This window comes from Camellia sinensis, chromosome 1, assembly GCF_055761805.1.
Source record: "Camellia sinensis isolate YWXY chromosome 1, ASM5576180v1, whole genome shotgun sequence".
Taxonomy (NCBI): domain Eukaryota; kingdom Viridiplantae; phylum Streptophyta; class Magnoliopsida; order Ericales; family Theaceae; genus Camellia; species Camellia sinensis.
In genome coordinates this window covers 28904706-28924474 of record NC_138961.1, presented here as the reverse complement: position 1 = coordinate 28924474, position 19769 = coordinate 28904706, and positions in this window count along the sequence as shown.

Genomic DNA, 19769 nt, shown 5'->3' with positions numbered 1-19769 from the left:
CAGGCGGCCTCCCACTCGCCCATATCCTCATCGTAAGGGATGGACCAACCTCCGACGTCTAAACCGGTCAATACAGCGAAGTCAAAAGGGGTCATGGTCATATCCCCGGTAGCAGAGAAATGAAAGGAATTGGTGGTGTCCCACCATCTCTCTACCAAAGCTGCCATCAATGTCCTCCGGGCAGGACAACGTGACAACCCGACGTAGAAGGGCCCGAACCCTGCCAAGTCGACTAAGTCTCGAACACCCTCCGGGAGCTCGGCATACCAGTCCCGTGCAGTGGTGGAACCATACCCCCGCACATTGCGGGAACAAACCTGCATTCAAAATGAATACATGTATCAATAATGAAATGAAATGGGCTGTGTGCCAATGAAATAAAATGGGCTGTGTGCCAATGAAATGGAATGGGCTGTGTGCCAATGAAATGGAATGGGTTGTGTGCCAATGAAATGGAATGGGCTGTGTGCCAATGAAATGAAATGGGCTGTGTGCCAATGAAATGAAATGGGCTGCGTGTTCAGAAAATTTGAAATTTGGGCTGCGTGTTCAACTTTCAGTTAAAATTGTGGGCTGCGTGTTCACTATCTACCTGGGCTGCGTGTTCAGAAAATTTGAAATTTGGGCTGCGTGTTCAACTTTCAGTTAAAATTGTGGGCTGCGTGTTCACTATCTACCTGGGCTGCGTGTTCAGAAAATTTGAAATTTGGGCTGCGTGTTCAACTTTCAGTTAAATTGTGGGCTGCGTGTTCACTATCTACCTGGGCTGCGTGTTCAGAAAATTTGAAATTTGGGCTGCGTGTTCAACTTTCAGTTAAAATTGTGGGCTGCGTGTTCACTATCTACCTAGGCTGCGTGTTCAGAAAATTTGAAATTTGGGCTGCGTGTTCAACTTTCAGTTAAATTGTGGGCTGCGTGTTCACTATCTACCTGGGCTGCGTGTTCAGAAAATTTGAAATTTGGGCTGCGTGTTCAACTTTCAGTTAAAATTGTGGGCTGCGTGTTCACTATCTACCTGGGCTGCGTGTTCAGAAAATTTGAAATTTGGGCTGCGTGTTCAACTTTCAGTTAAATTGTGGGCTGCGTGTTCACTATCTACCTGGGCTGCGTATTCAGAAAATTTGAAATTTGGGCTGCGTGTTCAACTTTCAGTTAAAATTGTGGGCTGCGTGTTCACTATCTACCTGGGCTGCGTGTTCAGAAAATTTGAAGTTTGGGCTGCGTGTTCAACTTTCAGTTAAATTGTGGGCTGCGTGTTCACTATCTACCTGGTTTGCGTGTTCAGAAAATTTGAAATTTGGGCTGCGTGTTCAACTTTCAGTTAAATTGTGGGCTGCGTGTTCACTATTAATCTGGGTTGCGTGTTCAGAAAATTTGAAGTTAGGGCTGCGTGTTCAACCTTCAATCAGTGTGGGCTGCGTGTTCACTATCTACCTGGGCTGCGTGTTCAGAAAATTTAAAGTGTGGGCTGTGTGTTCACTTTCGAATTCGGGCTGTGCGTTCGACAAATCAGTGTTTGAGCCGTGTGTTCTAATGTGGGATGTGTGTTCGCAATTAATTAATGAGCCGAGTGTTCAGAAATTCGAATGTTGAAATTACATATTCAGGATGTAAGCAAAGTACTATGTCATAAGCTAAACTGTCTGTTTAAGCATGGCAAAGGTGCGAAATCTATGTAAAATACAGAAGATGAAGTAAATACCTCCCGGGCCTCGTGAGGGAGATGCTGCTCCGGCTCTCTGAGAAGCAGATCCCCGGGTGCTCGCTCGTCAAAACTGGTAAAGTGACGGAAGACAGCACGAGGGAGGACGTGTGCTGGCGGACGGTACCTCCCGGGAATGAAAGGTCGGGTCCTCGGAGGTAGAGTCATAGGATCGAAATCATCTCCGGCACCTGGAAAACCTCCGCCGTGGGAAGAATTACCTGCCATTTCCAAAGAATCTGCAAAAGGAAGCAAAAATGAGCAAAATGAGCCAAAATTGGAAAAAGTCAACAAAAGTCAACTCTCGGGAAACGAAAAGTCAACAAAAGTCAACTCCCGAGAAAATATTCCAAATATTGAGACAAACTTACCTCAAGTGGCGAAAATGCAAAAAGAAGCTCCGAAACCGGAATTTAATCGCTTCAAAGTGCTCAAAACTGAATATTTTTGCGGAAACAATTTGCGCGGGGCGTTGGAAAACGCGCGTGAAACTCAGATCTGGAGAGAAAAGTGTTGTAGAATGCAAGAAAAGAAGGGGGACTCGGCTGCCTTTTATAGGCCTTAAGCCTTGATTGAAGAAGCATGCAAAAAGGAGGGAAAAAGACCAAAATAGCCCCGGAAAAAGTACATGGCCGGCCAGCTATCTGCTTTTTGCAGAAATGGCCGGCTAGCCATTAGCTTTAATGGAAACCGGTTGGCCACCTCCCCTTGGGAAGATAAATGGCTGGCCATGTTCCCCACCTACCCATCTAGCTCTCTGCAAATTTTGAGAAAGATCGGAGTTCCCGGGACCTGAAAAAGTTCAAGAAAAGTACACTTCCGGTCGCGAAATGATCCGCTGGGACTTCGGCTTCAAGTTCTGACATGTGTCTCATCATCATTCATCGAAATCAAAGTGTATCCTTTTTGAATGAGTTGTAACCTTTCAGAGAAGTGGATTGAAGGCCGCAATTGAGTTACCTTCGCCGAAACACGCTTTTCTGCACTCGTTGTTTCATGACAAATGAACACCCTGATTTATGCTCGTTTTGTACTATCGTGCGCATAATTTGCATTCTCATGAGCATACTTGCCTTGTCATGTACATTTCTTGATATTGGCATACATCTATGTTTGAGCGTACGTTGTCACACATGTTCCATTCTTGCATTGCGATGCATTCACTCACCGGCACTGCGTGTGTCGAACCTTCGGAATCACATTACATACATGTTGTTAGCATATTGTACGTGTTGCAATTTCTCTCTTTTGCAGGCACAATATTGTATGTACGGTTCAATTGAGGCTGGTGCGACCAGACGAATCGCGCAGGTATCGTATCTTCTCCGTGTGAGACGTGGCGGGGATTGAATGATCCTCCGCATTCTTAACTGCATGAAATGTAGTTGTTGCTTTGCATTCTTGCTTAAAACTGTTGCATCTATTTGCGAATATTTGCTTCGTTACAGCTCGCTGCATTTGCATGATCATTGGGTTACCTTCGGCTTCTTGCATATCATTTGCATTTCGCCCCCTGCCTGCGGGCATGCCTGCGGGCACATCTCTGTTTATCCTGTATGTTTGTCTAAGCCTTCGGCCTTGTCAAAAATGGGTCGTCTCTGGGCTTTGACATTCACTCCCGTCACTTATGACTTCCGAGTTCTGTCAAAGAGGGGCAACTGTAGACACCCCATTTTTGACCGACCTTAAGACTCAGACGTCACCGATTGAGCGCTTGGTGATGTTGCATAATGTGCTTGTTCAGAAGTTTCAGAGTTGCAGCTGTGAGCCCTGCCTCCGGACTTTCGAACCCTCTTCTGTACCTTGTCTCGGTTTGCGAACCAGACTCGGTTTTCTCTGTTTCTTTTCCTAAGGGAAGGGAGAGGTCCCGTAGACCGTCTCTCAATGTCCGTAGGCTACATTTGGTGGCCGTAGGCCATTTTGCCCATTTCGGAGTCCGGTTCCCGGTTTTCGGGACCGTTGGCCGTGTGCCTCGGTTCGGGACCGCTTAACCATCTCCTATTGCTCTGATTTTTGGCATACTTCCTATTTCATCCCTTTTGAGGGACACTGGGGTCTGAGAAACCCACTTCGTGGCCGAATGCCACTTTCGGTGCTTAACAGCCCAGTTTTCGGGGCCCCGAACTGCGTGTTTTGGCCCCCAAACATTCGTTTTGCATCGGTTTTCGTTCATTTTTGGCAGGTACCTCTGTTTTATCACAGGGAAGGTCACTGAAGGGTGGGAGGCCAGCAATTGTTGCAGCAGCCAGTTATCTCTCCTCCGGAGCCTCCTGGCGCCCGTTTTTCCAACTTCCGGGCTAATGTTGAACACCCTAGGGTTAGTGTTGCCAACTTTCAACCACATATCTGTGATCTACACACCTGGGAGGCCCCTAAAAGTTGGTGGCCGGCCATTAAGGTTACCTGACCCTTTTGACCCCTTTCTTCCGGGCTAATGTTGAACCCCTTGGACCTTTTTTCTTGAACTTTGAACCACATATCTGTGATCTACACACATGAGAGGCCCCTAAAAGTTCATGGCCGGCCAGTAATTCAACTTGACCCTTTTGAACCCCTCTTTCCGAGCTAGTGTTCAACCCCTTAGACCCACTTTCTTGGAATTTTAACCACATGGCTGTGTTGTACACACATGGGGGTACCTCCCCAGTAGCTGGCCGGCCAGAAAATCTCATTGAACCTTTTGACCCCTAGCCGGCCGGCTAGGGGGTGTGGCCGGCCGGCCACCTCCAGCAAAAGTGAGAGGCCGGCCGTGTTCCTTGCACTGTGCACTTTACAGCTGTTGGGCAATATCCCCCAGACAAGATATTTATCCGGAGGATATTTTGTGGGGGAATTTTGCTCTCCTTTTCCCCCACCTTTACACCCCCTTTTGAACCCTTATAACCAGCTGGTGGCCTCCTTTGTTGGGGTTAGAAAACTTCATCTTCAAGCTCCCATATAGAACTTCATCTCCATACCTCTCAATTCTTCAAAAAACCCTAAGCCCCTAACCATCATTCCTTCTACACCACCAAGCTCTACCACCACCATCTCATTTCCAGCAACAAGGAAGGTTTCTCAAAGGTCAAAGAAGCTGCAAATCCATCCAAGAAGCAACAAAAGCTTGAGTCTTCAAGGGTAAGTAACACTTTTACCCTTTTGACCCTTTTTCTTGATCTATTTCTAAGCCCCACTTTCTTTTTGTTTCAAGCTCCGGCCCTAACTGAAAAGGGCCCTCTTTTGAGCTCATCTTCACTTTTCATTAAGGGCTCAACCCTGTTTGAGCCCTCTATAATACACTTGCTTCATTGATCCTCTTGTATGTCATAATTTTGCATGCTATTTTTGACCCATGAGAAATTTATTTTCGAACATGTTGTAAACTGATATGAGGCTTATTTTGAGCCCCTCTTCAACATTGAAGAAGGGTTCAACACCATTTGGGACTTCCATGTTGTACCTACCTTTATACTCCTCTTTTCTTCCCCATTCTTGCATGCAATGGCAGCCTATCATACTTTTGTTTTTGGCCATTTTACAGTTCTGAAAAAGTTCTTATTTTGATCCATACTTCATGTTTCCTTTAGGTCCTTTCATGGTTTGGGGCTTCCATAGGTCACTTCATGTTATATCCCTCTTTTATTCCCCATTCTTGCATGTTTAGTTAACCTACCATGCTTTTGTTTTTGGCCATTTTACAGTTCTATAAAAGTGCTTATTTTGGTCCATTCTACATGTTTTATCAAGGTTCTTTGGCTGTTTGGTGATTATTTTGTATACTTCATGTTGTAGCCACTTTTGAGCCTAATTTTGTATCACATTTTTAGCATGTTTGTATACTGATTTGAGGTCTGCCATATACTGTAAATGTTCATATTTTTGGTCCCTCTTCAATGTTGTAGAAGGAAATTTTTCAGTTTGAGTTTTGTTTATATCACTTGCTTCATTACCCCTCTTTTGACCCCTATTCTTGCATGCTATTTTTGCCATACCTATACTTGCTGTTTGGCCATGTTTATAACTGTGAAAGTGCGTCTTTTTGGACTGTCTAGCATCTGTCTTTGCATTGCATGTCCATATTGTGCATGTTTAGCATAGCCATAGGCCATTTCGGGTGCCTAAATTCGCATTTCGGGACATTTCCTTGCATTTCATGTCATTTCGCTTCATTTCGGGACTGTTTTCCCCCATATTTTAATGCTGAAATTCCATTAGTATGCTTGCATATCATTTCCATGCCATTTCATTGCATTTTGTCATCACCTCGGTTTGCGTGCCCGTGTGCACGCATTTCGAGGCACTTCTTTTTTATCCACCGGCATCCTATGTGAGTGTGGCTGACGCTCACTCACGTTGGTATAAGCCCATTTGTCATTTCCATGCCATTTCATTGCATTTTGTCATCACCTCGGTTTGCGTGCCCGTGTGCACGCATTTCGAGGCACTTCTTTTTTATCCGCCGGCATCCTATGTGAGTGTGGCTGAGGCTCACTCACGTTGGTATAAGCCCATTTGTCATTTCTATGCCATTTCATTGCATTTTGTCATCACCTCGGTTTGCGTACCCGTGTGCACGCATTTCGAGGCACTTCTTTTTTATCCGCCGGCATCCCATGTGAGTGTGGCTGAGGCTCACTCATGTTGGTATAAGTCCATATCATGTTTCCGTATCATTTCATCACATTCTGTCATTACCTCGGTTTGCGTGCCCGTGTGTACGCATTTCGAGACACATATCATCGCCTCGGTTTGCGTGCCCACATGCACGTATTTTGAGACACATATCATCGCCTCAGTTTGCGTGCTCGCGTGCACGTATTTCGAGACACATATCATCACCTCGGTTTGCGTACCCGCATGCACGTATTTCGAGACACATATCATTGCCTCGGTTTGCATGCCCGCGTGCACGTATTTCGAGACACATGTCATTTTCTCGGTTTGCATGCCCGAGTGCACACATTTCGAGGCACCTCATTTTCATAGCATTGTGTATGTTAGGATTGTATCTTAGTTGCATTTCATGCATGTCATGCATATTGCATTGTGTCCGGAATAGGAGTTAGCCCGGGCACGGGAAACGAGGTACATTTCGTACTCCGAGTGACGGAATGTGTCTCAATTCCCCAGTCACCGACATTCCGGATTATCCATGATGGAGTTAGGTTTTAGCTGTAGTTTCATGTGCATTCATTCTATATTGAGTTGTGCATTTCGACTCCTCGGCCATCATGCCTCGGTATGCGTAATTGGTGGCACGAGATTCGAGACATGCATATATCTGTGCAAATACATTGCTATGCCCATTTCCTGCTCTCTGTTGCAGCAAAATCAGGAATCAACAACTTTTTGGGGCTTGGCACGCATTTCAAGAACAGGTGTAAACAAAGGCTAATTGGGGCATTCCGGTGGATTTCCGCGCAAGACGATCCGGACATGCATCATCCATCAGAAGCAAGGCGGTCCCTGGCTTGCACGACAGTTTTATTTGATTTCTTAGTTAATTCATTAATTAATTAGGATTTTCTGTAATATTTCGGACTGTAATATTCTTTCATTTGGGACTGTATTATTTATTCGGACCCTCTGCGCGAGGGCATAATTGTAATAAGTGTGCGTGAGTGTGATGTATGTCTTCCAACCCCACTTCTTTCTCCCTTTTATTTATCCGCTTATGATGGTTAGATTAGGGCATGTTTAAATTAGCATACAGTATGACAGCATGTTTGCATCATTCATCTGTATTGCATGCACCGGGCTCGGCGCATCATACTAACTGCATTGTACTTTCAATTCCAAATTGAATACATGATAATTGTAGCATTTCATATGCCATCTTAGAATAGCCGAGCCTGCTATAGTTGCATTTTGCATGTGTTGCATTGGGCATTTTTGTATAATTAGGATCATGCATGATTTCTAATGAGTTTCTATTTTGGCTTGGAGTACTCGGTAAGCTTTATGCTTTAGCATCCTTGCATGCGTGTGAGTGCTGCCATGATAGCATGCTTACCATGAGGCTAAATGCTTATGTGATATAACTGCCTGAATGCCTGTGGGTGAAGGTTGGGTTATCTGAATTGTGATAAATCATCAAATGTTTCAAGCCTACCTGCGGGTAGCAAACCATTTTAAAAAACAAACATGAAATGTTTTATTCCAATCTGGGCGACCCGGTCTATACTTATATGCTGTGAGCATCACATAGTAACCTAGGCTAATAACCGGAATAAGAACTCACAATGTTTTCCAAAAATTGATATCATGGTTAGTAGAGGCCGGTCTATGACCGGGCGAGCGGGGGTGCTCACGAAGTGACCTTCCCCAATCGTATCCAAGTTCCCGAGCCGAGGCAACTTTGGTGATGACGGGCACGTAGCCTTTTGGCACCGAGTCAGGGTTTCCTAAATTTCCCAAAATAAAATATTTAGGTGGCGACTCTGTATCTGGCAAAGCAGTCCATGTTTGGCACTACTTTTTCAAAAATCTGTTTCTCAAAATGATTTGCCGGATTTGGACTCTTTGGTTCAGATTAGGAACCGTGACATTTAAGAGTCCGAGCTGTAGTAACCCCAAATGAACAGAACGGGACCTAACCCTCCCGGGGCGTTCGGGGGACGTCTACACTCCTCTGCACGATGTAATTTCACAGATATTGCTCCAAACACTTCACTGTTCCATCGCTTCAAAACTTGTTTAAGTAGCTGGAGTTTTTTGTGCATAACAAAACCACCCCACCCAGTAATCTGTGACTCTTCCCAGGCCTCCCTTACCACTTTAGAGAATGAAGGATGGAGAAGCCAGGCATTTAAAAATCTGAATGGTTTAGGACCCCAATCCCTTTTATCCTCCATAAGCAAAATTGGGCAATGGTCAGAAACAATTTTAGGCAATCCCCACAGTTTGATATTGAAGTTTTCCAACCACTCTGGGTCCAACAAAAACCTGTCGATTCGACTCCATCTCGCACCCTCCTGATTATTACACCATGTAAATTTTCTTCCAACCATTGGAATGTTTGTGAGCTCACAGGAGTCAACAAAGTCGTTGAACTCTCTCATACCCCTATCCCTTCTTGACACACCTATACGCTCACTAATCAGCCTGATTTCATTGAAATCCCCCCTCCCCCAGACACCACGGGCTAAGAAATTTACTTCTAAGTTGTTTAATAATTTCCCACAACCTCCCCCTCTTACTTACATCAGTAGGAGCATACACATTCAACAAAACACAATCAAAGGAATGATAGATAGTACCTTGCAAAAGCAGGAAATTCCTACTGCCACAGCACTCCTTTAATTGAAAGAACTCAGGATCCCAAACACAGATTATGCCACCTGAACTTCCTTGTGATCCAACCTCCATATATTCAAACCGGGTACATCCCCAAATAGATCGAATATCCCATTCTGATAGCAATACTCTTTTTGATTCTTGCACAAAAAGCATTCCAATTTTCCTCTCCTTTATTAATTTCTTGATTTTGCCCCTCTTTTCTGGCCGACCCAAACCTCTTATACTCCACGATAGTATCTTCATTTAAACTGCTATCCACACTTTGAGCGCACCTGCGGACTGGTTTATCTCGGTGAACCAATTCTAACCCCGGCTTTTTCTTTGTCTTGCTGTTCCAGCTGCACGATACTGTTAACAATTCTTGCTTCATCTTTCCCAAACTCCACCCCAAGTAATTTACCCATGCACAGTGTTGCCTGAGCTTCATTTAAAATCGGAGCACTACCTCGAGACCTGCTATTATTTCGGTTAGCTAGAGATCTGGACAAAGCTACTGAAGCCGATCTGAACAAAGCCTCATTTTGAGAGTTTCGTCTTGCTACTGCCTCACTGTGCCCTCTTCTCCGTGCAGAAAATGGTAGCTTCCAACTTCTATTTCTATGCCGAGCTTTCTTACGAACTGAAGTAGCAGCGTTCATAAGTTGTTTAGAAGGGCCCTTATCCAACTCCTTACTGTTACTTTCCAGATCCAAAGCCATTGGATGGCTAAAATTCTAGCCCACTAAACCATACCTAATACCCTGACTAGGATATGGCCTTCTCGGCCCACCAAGCACCAATTCTCCCAACTAGGCCTGGGAGAAACACACATCAAGATGGACTTCAGGCCAGCTCTCAACCGGTCCACTCAAGCTCTTCATATATCCAGAGGTAGCCACATGTCCATCCAATTGCCCATCGAGCCTCACACCAGAATCATCATTACACTTCTGCGCAGATGACAACTCTGGTATAACCATCTTGTCGGAGCCTGCATTTGAATTTGAATTTGAATTTGAATTTCCAAGGCTTTCCACAGTCTCAGCTACAACCGATGCATGTTGCCAGCTCAAACTTCCTCCACTTTCCACTTTCCACTTCAGTTGAACTAACCCGTTGATCCTTATCCACATCAGCTAGTATGTCCACGGCACCCTCCTGATTTGGTGCCACCTCAGCTTCACCTTCCACCCAGCCATGGGCAGAGACTGAAACTCCATCACTATGTCCACCGGAGCCATGTAACTCATCTGAAGTGTGACTATCCAAATGCCTGCAGCTAGAAAATACCAATTGCTCTTCACAGATTCGCACTGGGTACACACCGCTGCCGGATTCGAGACTAATCACGACATTGATGGCCTCCATACATTTTGTAACAATCCTAATTTTACTGCAGACGAACAACAACGGGTCCCCAATATCTTCATCCAGCCCTACCACTTCCCCCCAGAGCCTTCCAATAGAAGTAAAAGTTTCTGCACTCCACAGGTTCAGAGGAACTCCATAGCATGAGAGCCAAGTGCTTCTCTCTTGCTCAATATGCAATCTGGCTTTCCAATCCCGAACAAATTCTCCCCTCTCCACCATCCAGCCTTGCATTAGTCTTACACCCTCTTCTTTCTCCTCGATTGAGCTAAAAGTAATAACAATATCCCTTCCTCCACCCTCTCTAAGTCTTCCTTTCTTTACTCCCCTACTTCGAGCGTCATGTTTGAAATCAGCCGTTGTAACATGATGGTGTAATCTAATAATCACACTCTCATACAGCCATGCATTTCCCGCCTCCCGAGCTTTCACCACTAACCGTGATTGGCCCTCCTCTCTATTCCCAGTAAGAGCTTCTACAAACGTTCTCCTCATTCCTCTGTTATTTTGTACATTTCCACCCACAAAAGCAGTGTTTTGTTTAGTTATTTTTGTTGCACCAATAGTATTCGGATTCACCACTCTGCGTTGATCACTGTTAAAACCCGCTTCCTTAACCTTTAGAGCTCTGTCCTCCACCCACAGCCCATTCGCTCTTTGGATTGCCACATTAGCAGCTACTCTGCAGTCATACCTCACAAAACCAAATCTTGTACTAGAAATCCTTCGCCTTTTGTTTGGAATGAATACATCCCTTACAACTCCAAAGTTATTGAACAAACTGAAGAGGCCTTTTGGATCCATGGAGTCAGGTAGGTTATCTACAAAAACTATGATCCAGCTGTCTCTACCTCCTTTCATCCGGCCAAAGACTCGGTTTCGTTGCTTGACCACCGGTTTCCATCCTCCATTTCCATCCTCCATTTTCTTCTAATAATTTGACAATTCCTATTCTCTTAGTCTTCATCCACACACACACTGACACTCAGCAAGCTTATGGCTAACTTAGTAGGTCTTTTGAAGTGAGTTCATCACCCCCAATTGTACCTCTAATGGGGTAGCAAATAATACTAATCAATTAATTTTTTTTCAAACTCTTTTATTTCCTTTCAAAATTGTTTGTCACCTCATAAGAGGTGTAATCTATATATTATATAAAGAAAAGGGAATGTCTAACTCACAACCTTTTTTTTTAATCTATATATTTTGTAGAAGTTTAATATCTCAATCTTAATTTTCAAATTATTTTTATTGAAAAAAATCAGCATTTATTGACTTCTCACAACCCACAAGTATTTTTGACTTCTTCCATACCTATTGTCGCATCATTTTTAACTTCTCCCATACACTATAGTTAGTGATGGAATTGTTAAATTATTTTTATAAAAAAAATCTAAAAAAAATAATTTATATATTAAAAAAATATCTAAAACAAATATAAATTCTTATTAAAAAATAACAGTTTGCAATTGCGAGAAAAAAGATAAAAAAAAAATTACACTATGCATTTTATTAATAATGCTCAAAAAATGTGCTAAGTGTTTGTGTAAAAACTTTACACATGTCCACTATCAAATTATCAAGTGAATATAGATGAAACCAAATAACTCAGCTTTAATGGCTAACAAATATTGGAAACCCGACCATTGAAGCCTAATAACTATTAGTTAATAAAATTCAGCAATTAAAAAGTCTTGTCTTTTCAAATGTTATCCTTTTTTGGTTCATGCATTCATTCTAATATTTATAGAGAATTGGACGTGTGGAAGAGTGAGAGACATTAAAATTATATATTGAGTTATGTAATTATTGTGATGAAAAATAAAGGTTGTCTTCACCTTCTGTGGCAATTTATTTGGTTACACTCGTAATTAAAATGTTAGGTTTGTTTCTACATCATCTTTGAACGCTACTTTCATTTTTTTTTAGATACTTTGTCTCACAATTATTTGTGTTTTGTGTTATAAAATTTATTAGATGAACCCAATGCAAGAAGTGCAGACTATTTAAATGTCATTCTCAGGTTTAGAAGTACAAAAAAATATACACAAAAAGTATATAAATAGACAAGTATTACAAAATTTGCTTGTGAGTCTCACTTCTTGAACATCCCACAATTCATTTATTTTTTATATTATATTTTATGTTTGGTTTCTGTATTTTTTTTATTATATAGTTTTCTTTATTTTCTTTAAAAGTTTATTTTTAAAAATAAATAAATAAATCATTTTCTATTTCAAACAATTTCATTTTTGTTTTTATTTTTTATTTTTTCTTAAAGTAGTTTTAGTTTTGAACAATTACTTACTTTTTTTTTTCTATATGCACTATGAAAAAAAATCATGCGAAAATCAAGTAAGAAGAAGAAAAATAAATAAAACAATAGGTTGAATGTGGAGTAAAGATTAAAGATCAAAACTCCCAAAGCAAGCAAGCAAACAAATAAGCAAACAGAATAAAATGTTAAACAATAGACATTTGAAAATTTGTAACAAAATTTTATAACTTTCTTTTTTCCTAAGAAAATTCTATTTAGCACTAGCTAAATAAAATGCTTTTAAAATAGCTTCTTCTTTCTTTCTTTTTTTTAAATTAGAAATTAAAACTATAGTAAATTTATGTAAGCATAATTACTAATCACATTTTTTTACTTAATATATAATATTATATTGATTACCTTTTTCAGGTTTATTTTTTCAAGTATTTATATAGAAGTAAAAAAATGTCGTTAGGAATAAATTTTTCCTTAATTTAGTTATAAATTTTTCCTGTACATTATTTTTAAATTTTGAATAAAAGCAAACATAAAATAATTGATCAAAGATATGCTGCATTTATTATACTCCTTTTTCTATGTGCCAAAAAAAAAATTTAAATCACTATTCACATATATACAAATAATTGTAAATACAATCCGTACATAGTTAGGGATTAATGAAATGGGGGATATAGCAAAACTCACAAATTAATACAACTTAAGTGATATTTAATTCATTAATAATTGTGATTGTGCCACATGAAGAGATATATTAAATACTCACAACTTTGAGGTGTGTTCCTTCCAAATCTTAGGTACAAATACTCGCTAGCTATAATAAGCTTTTTGGGATCAGTCTATACAGGACATTTTCTATACTTTAAATAGAGTCTTCACAAGTGGGCGGTGGGATTGGTTTTCAAAATTAATCGAGATACACAAAAACTGGTCCAGACACCAAATTATTAAAAAAAAAAAAAAGTGACATATCAAATGTGTATGAAAAGCTAATAAGTTTAACATTAGTATTATAATTTTGGTGTGTTTATAAAATAAAAGAAAAAAAATTGTTTTGAAATCCAACATATTGTCTTGCCAAGGAAACATCCAAACAAAATCATAATCCAGTTGAGTTGAGTTGAGACAAACGTTTGATTAGTTTTTAAGAATTAGTCTATTGGAACATTGATCTATGCTAAATTAAAAGTTGTGGAAAATAGTCTCATTTGTATTCCTCTCTTTTGAAAAAGCAACGTGCCCCATGCTTTCAAATCTGGTCAAACCTCTCTCACTCTCTCATTCATCCATATAAAGATATGGCCTTTGGCAGTATTACAAGAGTAATATATAATTTAACAACAGTATCAACGGTAAAATTAACAATGATGTGCATCCAAATTAATGGAAGTTTAGTGGTTTACCTCGTAAGCTTCCATTTATGTTTGTATGTGGTGGTGAGTGATGTAATGGAAGAACATGAAAACTTCAATCAATTACCACCCTTACCCCAAGGACACCAACAATCATGCAAAAAAGCCACCATTCACAAACTCCGCTGTTTGGGGGAAAAAAATTATGAAAAATTTTAAGTGTACAGATTTTGATCACATAATTAAACACAATTCATTTATATGAATGACTCTTACTGCATGTAACAAGGTTGTGTCTGATTTTATAATTAAAATTTTATACATGTACAAAAATTGAAAAATTAACCTACCACACTTAGTGAATGGCAAAATATATTAAATTTGTTAGAGCATGGACTACATTAATCAATTTAAATTTGGTAGTACAAAAATTTTTAAAAAATCAAACACACACTTGTCAAATTATTAAAGTTGATACTCTTTTCACTTCCATATTCAGTAGTTTGATGTAATTTTTTTTTTAATTTTTTATATTTATCGGCGAAAGTCCATTATTAGTGATTAGATTAGCACTAGCAGAAGTTAATCTTCTCACCCTTGCAAATAAGCACTTGTCTCTTAATTTAACTCTTCTAGAGAGAATTGATCCCAGAACTTTAAGATGCTAAATCGTTAAAAAAATCATGATGATCAATTAAATTAGGCTTAATTAATTTACTTTTGGTGTAAGTTCTGGATTAATTAATTAATCATTATTCTTATCTAGCATGATTACCAATTACACATTGCCAGCGATGTGTTATCTTTTAGAACTCGGTCCCAAATCCAAACAACACAATAGAATGGCTGAGAGAGACAAAAATTATTGGTTAGTTGTAAACATCACGTACTCATATTCTAAGCCAATCATAAATCTAAGTCAATCATAAATCTCTATGTTTACTTTTATTTTCTAATTATTTAATATAAATTATGAATTCTATCTCTTTCACCGATCAAAATATACTTAGCCTCCGTTTGGGAAGTGGGTTGGCTTTTTGACTTTTTGACTTTTTTGACTATTTTAGCCTGAGCTAAAAAGCTTGGTTTGGGAAGGGCTTTTTGACTTTTTGCTTTTTTTAACTTTTTTGTGAGAGAAGAGTGTAATGATTATGAGTTGGATGTGATGTTTTGTTTTTTGTGACTAAAATAGCTTATTTTATCTTTTGTGACTAAAATAGTCAAAAAAAACCCCAAACTCTTCTTGTCAAACGAACCCTTAGACCACTAAGATAGATCAGAAGCAACGAATAACCTAGAGAGAGAGAGAGAGAGAGAGAGAGAGAGAGAGAGAGAGAGAGAGAGAGAGAGAGAGAGAGGGCGAGCGAGCAAGCTCATCATAACTTTACTCATTAAGTATTTTTTTCCTTCTTCTTTATGTGCAAATTATTACAACTCAATCAGGTCTAGAAATCACCAAGAATCAGGCACAAATATGATTGAGCACATGTGGAAGAACGTGGTGGTAGCTGAGAAAAACTAGGTTTAGAATCTAGAGAGAGAAAGAGCAGAGAGAGAGAGAGAGTGGCATAACATAAAATACAAGGACGTCCTTAAAGCGAAAGCTGCCATTGGAAGCAGAGGGACCCATTACACGCCTACTCATGTGGGCATGGATAATTTTTTTTTTTTTTTAACAAGAGAGAATTCAGAATACTTTATGTTCACCTCGATTGATTTTAAAATTTTAAAATTAACGATCACATAAATTTTTAATTATTTCAAGATTTGAAATAACCCCTTGAGTTCATGTGGCATCAACTTGATCATATATATTTCTGAGTTCCTCTTCCTCTTGTGTTTATGTTCTTTATCACTTTTCATTCTTCTTCAGATAACTCCCATTTTTGCATCGACAATGTTGGGTTGGGGATCACTATAACTTATTCTCTCAGTACAACACGACCCACCGACCAAAAAAACACCCATCTTCATCACTCTTACACAAATACTGAGAGAGAGAAAGAGAGATTTGCTAAAAAAAATTCTAGGGGTTGATTTCCTTTCCTGGCTTATTATAGCTTAAAAACTGGCCTTGGTTGTTGCAAAAGTAAATCCGGAGGCACTTTTTCTTTTCACAGTGACATCTCTCCCATCCAAAATTAAACTTGAGTGTGCTGTTAGGTTTCGGTGGATTCATCATAAAACTCATATCGATAATCTGAACTATTTAATGTGTAGAGTTTATTGAGTAATTTATTTCTATAAAATATCATATTGATCGGATATCGATAGTAACTTGATCAGATCAAATTTGTGTCAATGGTAATTATGATTTTAAAAATAAATTATTCACACAAATGTGATCTAATCAAATGACTATCGATATTCAATCAACTTGATTTTTTTTTATAGAGATGAAGTAATCGATAAGTCACATATTAACAGTTTGAATTATTGAGACGTACCCAGAATACAATAAATCGGAGCCAACCATCCAATTTGGCTAGTCCAATTAGAGACAATTCAAGTTCTTTTCTATTCTCTCAAAACAAACATATCCTTCAGTGTTACCCTAATTAAGAGGAGATGTTGGTTTAATGGATGGGACACTTAGGAGTCTTAGTTGTGCTAGTAAAATTTCTCTTTTTTATTCTTTTCCTATCAATTGTAAAATGTTATATAAAATTGAAAGATAAATTACGATAATTATTTAGTAGTTCAAGAATGTAATGTGACATTACGTACGAGATACCCCAAACTAATCAAGTATTGAAAAATTTTATCATACATATATTTAAACGGAGAGTACCTACAACATGTTTATATGCAAATAATTTTTTTTTTTTTTTTTTTTTGGGTATTTTTAATACCAATATACCTTGGTACACCACAGTTAGAATAAAAAAAAGATGTATATCATATAAATTCGCAATTGATACAACCTATTTATAGTTGATATGTTTAATTCGACTAGTATTTAATTTATTATTGTTTTTTTTTGCTGTTATACCATTATCTAAACCGATGATATACGTAATATATACATAGAGATATGTATATATATTGTGCAAGACATGAAAGAGAATTAGATTTCCGTAGTTGAGAACCCAAATTTCAAATACAGAAATTTAAAATTTACATAGTTGAGAAACATATTGATTTTGAAGAAGAAATTATATTCTTTTTGTTATTCTTTTGACCTTATCCTATACTAAAATAATCATAGAATCTACTTGGCTTTTGCATGGTTTTGAGTGGAATTTTTGGCGTTTCTTAGCTTCCTCCTCACATCCTTCTTTCTCTAGAATCTAAATCTCTCTTACTACACAAACAACAAACAAGTACTTCTCTTGTAATGGACCAGATCAATCATACATCAAGTTTCAATTTACACCGCATGCACTTTTTGAATAGAATTTACAAACATGTTAAAGACCTCAAAATTTCTACTAAACATTTATCCCTAACATTGTTCTAGATTTTATAGTAAAATTTATGAATTTGTATCTATTATAGTGAGAGAGTCAAGTGGCTCAACTTTAAATGCAATTTTAAGCTATTTTCATGAGCGGGTAAATCAAATATTATTTCATATCTATAAAAACATGGTCAAATAATGCCTCATGAAAATTGTGATCGGTAAAAATGGTACATCCCACCATTTTATATTAGGAATTAAAGAGATAGCAAAAGAAACGTACGATATTTAGTGATTGGTGAAGAAATCCTGAAAACAATTCATCTTCTTGATTTATGAATCACAACTATCAACAGTATTTATACATTGCCTCAATATACTAACAAACTAACAACGAACTAACAAACTCATCTAACAAATTTAGTTACATTGGAAATATTATCCTACACCAGCAATACATACTCTATGATATAGCTGCATTGATTTAATCCCTAGATACATTAGATATGACTGCCTTATCAGCCCCCCTCAAGCTCAAGGGAGCAGGAGCAACCTTGAGATTGGAAGTAAGAAAAGAAAAGCGAGCAGTGGATAAGGATTTGGTAAAAATGTCTGCAAGTTGGTCTAAGGTATGAACATATTTGAGAAGCAATTTGCGAGCTGCAACCTTCTCCCGCACAAAATGACAGTCCACTTCAATGTGTTTGGATCGGCTATAAAAAACAGGGTTAGCGGCTAAAGAGAGAGCAGCCTGATTATCACACCAAACAACTGGAAGAGAAGATTGAGGGATGGAGAACTCCTGAAGTAGCGTTTGAAGCCAGGTCAATTCAACAGTGGTGTGGGCAAAAGACCTGTATTCAGCTTCAGTGGAGGACCTGGAGATAGTTGGCTGTTTCTTTGAAGACCAAGAGATAAGATTGGCACCTAAAAAGATACAATAACCAAAAGTGGACCGTCTATCGGAGGGATCCCCAGCCCAATTAGCATTAGTATAAGCATACAACTGAAAGGAACTTGTGTGAAAACCAGACCATGAGAGAGAGTGCCCTTAAGATATCACAAAATTCTTTTAACTGCAGCAGAATGACCAATAGTAAGAGAGTGCATGAATTGGAAAGCTTGATTAACAGCAAACGAAAGCTCTGGTCTGGTGATAGTAAGGTACTGAAGAGCACCCACAATGCTTCTATACAAAAAGGGCTGAGAACAATGTAAAGAATCAGAGGCAGCCACAGATGGTTTGGAAGAAACTGGTGTAGCACAAGGTTTGCAGTCAACCATGCTTGCTTTGACAAGCAAATCAGAGGCATACCTGTACTAATTTAGAAAGAAACCATTAGAAAAAGGCTGAATAGAGATGCCAAGAAAATAAGAAAGAGTACCCAGCTTCTTCATAGAAAAGGCATGACGCATATGAGATAAGAGAGTTTGGATAAAAGTTTCATTGGAACCACTAAGGAGAATATCATCAACATAAACGAAGAGATAGGTAAAAGAAGAAGAAGTCTAGTGAACAAACAAAGAATGATCACATTTGCTGTTGATAAACCCTTAAGAAAGAAGAAAAAATGAGAACGTAGAATACCAAGCTCTAGGAGCTTGTTTAAGGCCATAAAGGGCTTTGTGGAGTTTACAAACAAGAGAAGGATGAGAGGGATCAATAAACTCAGGAAGTTGTTCCATATATATACTTCCTCTTCAAGTTTACCATGCAAAAAGGCATTGGAAATGCCTAATTGCTTAATAGGCCAATGATGATGTAAGGCCAAGCAAAGTAAAATTATGATGGTGGGTTGCTTGACAACAGAACTAAAGGTATTCTGAAAATCCACAGAAGAAATCCTTTAGCTACAAGTCTGGCTTTGTGCCGAGCTATAGAGAGCCATCTGAATTTCTTTTAATCTTGAACACCCACTTACAACCAATAGCTTGTTTGGAAGATGGAAAAGGAACCAAGGACCAAGCTCCTTGGTGCTGAAGAGCACTATATTCATCCATCATAACATGAAACCAAATAGAAAAAACAAGAGCAGCTTGGTAGAAAGGGGCTTAATGGAGCCATTAGAAGCAATAGAAGAAGAAGACTGAGCAACCATGGCATGGGCTCTAGTTTTAGACCTTGTTTGCATAGAGTGGGTATTGGGTTGAAGATGACGAAGGAGAAGATCGATAGAAATAGATGTAATGGGAATGGGAGTGGGAGTGGGAGTGAGAGTAGGAGTAGGAGTAGGAGTAGGAGTAGGAGACTGAACTGGAGCAAACGAGACAACTAAAATAGAGAGAATGAGAGGAGAAGATATAAGTTGAGTTGGGATAGAAGGTAATCTTAGCTGGAGCAGAGGAAAAAGAGTGAACAGGGAAAACAGGAGGAGAAATAGACTGAGGAGGCTGAGTAGGCTGAAACTATGATGA